General features: G+C 44.9%; 1 long non-coding RNA gene across 1 annotated transcript; it reads left to right on the top strand.

The window, feature by feature from the left end:
* The first annotated feature begins 1,339 nt into the window (after positions 1-1,339).
* On the top strand, positions 1,340-4,823 carry LOC111927132 (uncharacterized). Its single transcript, XR_015283080.1, has 3 exons — positions 1,340-1,639; positions 3,355-3,598; positions 4,494-4,823. It is a non-coding gene; the product is annotated as an uncharacterized LOC111927132 (long non-coding RNA).
* Positions 4,824-5,204: the final 381 nt, after the last annotated feature.

The following is a 5,204-nucleotide window of genomic DNA, read 5'->3' as shown; positions in this document are numbered from 1 at the left end:
TCGGAAAATAATAAACAATCGAGTAAAATGCGGCGCGGCGGCCGCGCCCCCTCCCCTGGAGCTGCCCCTCGCCCGCAGCCCTGCCGCCGGAAAAGCCTTTCCTGAAGGCGCCGCACGAAAATTGCCTTCAGCCAGAAGCTACTGCTGCACTGAAGACCAAGTAAAGCCATCTCTCGGCTTTCCCCGATCCTCTTGTCTCAAAGCTAAGTTGTGCCAGGCTGCAGGTGCCCTCCAGCTACGAGCTTCGGGGCAGTGGAGATCTGTGTACGGTGGGACGGGAAGGGACGGGCTGGGTACGTGTGTGGCAGCCAGGTGTGCCGATCCAGTGTGCCAAATGCCTAGAGGCAGGGCAGCGACAGGGAGACCTGGAAGCCACACCTCTGAAACCGTGTCGGTTGTCTTCACGGGACAAAAATCGTCCCCGAGGTGACTGTCCTGTCCGCATGATGCTGTACAGAGAGATTCATCCTCAGTCCTTACTTCGTTGTGGTGGTGCTTACACAGCACAGCCCTGCAATAGCTCTCACAACCCTGCTTCCCTCTGCCTGCAAACAGAAGGCGCGCTTGTACAGCAGGGGATTTAACCGGGGACCAGGTGACGGGAATGAGGGCTGCGGGAAAGGATTTACCTTCTCTCAGGCTCGCAGCCTGGCCTCTCTTTTTGACAGCAGGCGCCCAATACGGCCTATTTCACTTCCTCCAAAGAATTAATTATTTTCTCCTGTACGTGGCCCCTGGAGGAAGAAGTCTAAGCACCTCCCTCATGCTGTCATCCTGTATTTCCAGTGATCAGAGCACTTGTTCAGGAGCTGAAGATGTGGCTCCTGGTCCTTTTCCCAGAACTTTGTGTTTTCTTCTCTGACAGATGTTTGATGTAAAGTACATAGAGCACACTTTCAAAAGTGGACTGAAATCCAAGGCTGCTCCCCTCCCTTCCCCATGGCAATGTTATTACTGCTAGGTCATGGCCTCTCCTCGATTGCTCCGGTGAATCCCGAAGCCCCACCCTGTTCCCCCAAGCAGCAGTACGGGTTCAACAGGCTGTGTTAGGCTAGGCTGCCTCCCTGCTGCCATACTCTTCGGCAAGGTCAGAGTGAGGCATCTGAACCCCGGCGGGCAGAAGAAGGAGAAAATGACCTCGTGTCTCGTGGTGCGAGGGGCACTGCAAGGCACACAGGGGGAAGGAAATCTCCCCTGGGCAGTTGAGGAAGGGTTCAAAGGGGTTGGTGAAGTGTTAAGCAAAAGCAGTCAGCGGCTTAGCACATGGTGGGGAAGTCGATTATAAGCATTTGCAGCTGGTTCTCTCTCTCTCCTACCTCGGAGGAACTGGGTAACTGCTGACTCAGGAGCTGCATCGAGTCGGAGGAATGGGAAGGGGGTCATGTTTCCTGAGTGCCTGTACACGCCGCAGAGCGATGCCATAGCGCCGGGCACCTCCTGTCCCGTCTTGGAAGAGCCATCAGAGCGGCGTGCTCTAGGAATCCAGAGCCTGCTGCTATGTGTTGGATGTGCTCTGGGCAGGCTACGCAGCCGGGGCCCTGGGTCTCGTCTTGCATGGAAACGTGTCCGAGCTACGAATTCCAGCACTGGCTCCAGGGGGAAGACAGGCACAGAGCTGCCCAACACGGGGTGCTTGTGGGTATGTGAAGGGCAGAATATCCTGCATCTTGAGATGCTGACAACCTAAAAATAGGACTTCATTGCCTCCAGGATTAGGCATCAGTTGAGCAGGGCATTTTAGGAGGGCAGTTCTGAACTTTAATGCCTCGGTTCTGCCCCGGTCCTGTTCTGGTATTAAAGACCTTACGTTCCTTGCAGCTCATGTGAACGTCACTCAAACACGCTCGGGGCATGCAGTTATAGCAACTGCCCTGCAAACTCCTCCTGGAATCTGAAAAGTTGAATTCTTCCATTTGCACACACCCTTGCCTGCCTTGCAAAATCATATCCTTCAGTTTAGCAAACCAAAACTTCAACTGAAGTCATTCAGTGCCAGTTTACGTACGGAGAGGCAATGACAGCATGAGTGAGAACTGATTTTATTGGTTTTTAAATTTATTTTTTGGGGGTACCATTTAGGTGAGCCCATCTAATTGAATACATGCTGATCTGCTAAACAGCTTGCTGCTTCTAAACACAGTAGAACTCTTCATAATTCACATGTCTAGTTTAAAATAGAGGTATTAAAATCCTCGTTTAATCATAATGGACTTTTTTCCTTGGAAGTAAACAGGGGAAAACTGGGGAGGAACTCTAGCTGAGGTCTGACAGATGTTCAAGTATGTGAAGCTTAAAGAGGAACGTGTGCTATTCAGTTTGCTCACAGAGCCTTTGTGACCCGTGTCTTCACAGTAATGATGACACAAGCTTTTTTGAATAAAAGGAAGAAATTAACTACCGTGGCTAATTGCACCCTTGCTAGCTTGCTAACCAAGGACACCATTTGACTGTGAAAATTGTTGGTGTACCCAAATCTCTCAGCTGGAGAGAATATCCAAAGTGAGAGTGTTCCCATATCTCTGGGTTAGAAGGGCTATTTTAAAAACTTCCTTTAATTGGAAAATTAAACACTATTGCTTTAAAACAGTGGTGCACTGCTTTGAAAAATTAAGATCATATGGAATCATTTATTGCTTTTCAATATGTATTCAGTCTCTGGTGCAATTTTATGTACTCGCTAATGCATAAAGTCTTTTGGAGCAGGAATAAAGCACCACAATGCATGATTTAATGCTATAGGGTCACCAGATCTGTTTCACATTACTGGATGTTTCAATCTGCTGGAAAGAAGGGGCTGTTCCCAAACCAGTGAAACAATCAGGGGGGGAAGCCCATAAATCTGAAACACTTTGGAATTATAGTGCACATATCAACAAAAACTTTCAAAGGATTCAGTGGGGATTTGGCTCCATAAGAGATTAAAATTATGTAAATTTATATTAAGTAACAGGAAAGTTAAAACAAAGTCAGTATTAATAGTACAATACTTGGTTGCAATTTAAGGCATCTTAATAAATCATGTTTTCAAACAGTACAGGCCTACATAAGCATGTGACTGTAAGAGAAAATAAGAGCAAATAATCTGGGAGTGCACAAAAGTGCTTTTGTTTGTAGTTCTGTGGTCACTGGAAGTGCCTATTCTTGTGCTTATTCACAAACACCTCTGGCTCCTTCTTCCAGAAATCCTATCCAAACGTTTTTGTTCTGACTTCGTTGGAGGACTTTGTGCTTTGTTTTTTTTCATATGACTTGTTCAGTCTTACAGTCTTCAGTCTTTCCTCTGGCAAGGGACTGAGATGGGTCTGATGCCTTTGCTGCTTTTTTTTTCATTTTGCCTTCTTTTTCCCCCTCCAGAATGACAAGCTGTGGGGCAATCTTTGCTCTCAGGGCCTGGGCATTTCCCTTTCACTGGTTCAGCAAGGATCAACAAGAAGAGGCCAAGTCTGACGAGTAAACCATGCATGGTTTGAGCCACCTGGCAATGAACTCTGCAGGCATGGGTGGCAACCTTTCTGCTTTTATCATGAACCTGAGAGCAGTATAACCATCTGGCTAGTTATAATTTAACAGAAACCCCATTTTTCATCTCACTGTGGTGGTATGCTTTCTTTTAAATGTCATCTGTAGAGTCTCCCAGTGAGTGGGAGCTTCAGTTTTGCTTTGTGTTTCTTACAGATCCTGACAAAAACTAGTCCACCAGGTTACTGAATAAGAGCCATATTCCTTCTTAGAGGACAAAGCACACTAAAAAGAGTTTACAGTAACTGTAATACTTCAATCAAAATATTTTTCAGTATATATTTGTCATTTATAACCAGTAGAATAATTGACTGGCTCTTTTATTAATTTTGAAAGCTTACATTTTCAGCAGCTTTATTAAGCAAGTAAATTAATCTTCAGCTTTCCTGTAGGACTGGAGCTTGTTCATCATGGCTGTGCCTTCCATCATTTTTTGGTAATTGATAGTAGTAATTTCAAATAAGTTCAGATATTTTGTTAAAAATAAACAGAGTATGCATATGTCTTCTGGATCAGCCCCTTAATGTGACCTCTCCTGTCTGCTCAAATTATAGTATCAAAACAAAAATCTTCAGGAAAAATTGAGCCAGTTGAATGAATACATAATCAGTATTAAAACCAATGCCATGTGGACTAATTGCTGTCTTCAATTAAATTACACTGAGATCCTATATTTTAGCCATCTTAAATAAAATCCTCTTTAAAGTTCTTTCAAGCTTTTTGTCAGTTTAGGCATGTATTCCTATTTTAACTTGTATGTATATTTGTTAGGACTATTGCTTGTCTGTAGATGGCAATAGCATTACAGTGCTGAAGTGGCCCCCAGCCTGTGAAATAAGGCTGATGTTGGTGAGCATTAACTTTGAGAATGCAGAGAAAAAAATCTTGCCTTTTTCTTTTCTGTTTTGTTTTTTGTTTTGTTGGGGTTTTTTAAATGTCTGCAGCACTGGCAATGGGGACTGTTCTACTTGCAGGAATGTTGGGACTAATCATGTGAGAAAAGATCCTGGAGTGATGAGGCAGCGTATTTCCCATGTCTGAGGTCAGGATTTTTTCTGTGAAGCTGACCTTTAAAACAGCCTGAAAATGAGGAACGTGGCACCAGCCAGCAGAGCAGGAAGCATGAAATTATGTAAGATATGTTTCTTCTGCATATGAAATACTTTTTTTTTTTTTTTTTTAAAGCTCCAGGTTTGTGATTCAGCATTTTTTGCCACTGAGATGTACAAGAAAGGGGAAAAGTCTGTAGCAAAAAAGAAAGTCCCTATTGTTCTAATCAAAACCTAATAAAATATTAGCCATCAGGTATTTTTGTTCCCTTATGATGAGCTGGGGTTGAGATTATATTTTCCCAAAATCGCTTTCCCCTCAACCTCCTGATCTGAGAACACTGGAATAGAAGACAAAGTTTTATTTAGGCACAGCCTGGGCACCTTTTCTATATATAATCTGTGTGAAGTGCCTCCAGCTTTGTTGGCATTGGATTCCTGGGTGACTGCTGTTTCAGCTCTGACAAGCAACTGCAGGACAGGCCTGTGATGAGGAAGCTCCAGGGTGCTGGCGCCCTGTGGATGTTTGGTGCAGGACAGGGAGGTCAGGGACCCCTCAGGGCTAAAGCATCAGCTTGGCTGAGGTTGCCAGACTGGGTTTGATCCCAGATGCATGGTGTTGCAAGCCCTAGACAC

Source organism: Cyanistes caeruleus, chromosome 2 (assembly GCF_971803275.1).
Source record: "Cyanistes caeruleus chromosome 2, bCyaCae1.hap1.1, whole genome shotgun sequence".
NCBI lineage: Eukaryota > Metazoa > Chordata > Aves > Passeriformes > Paridae > Cyanistes > Cyanistes caeruleus.
Note: the sequence above shows the minus strand (reverse complement) of the source record. Positions and strands in the feature narration are given on the sequence as shown.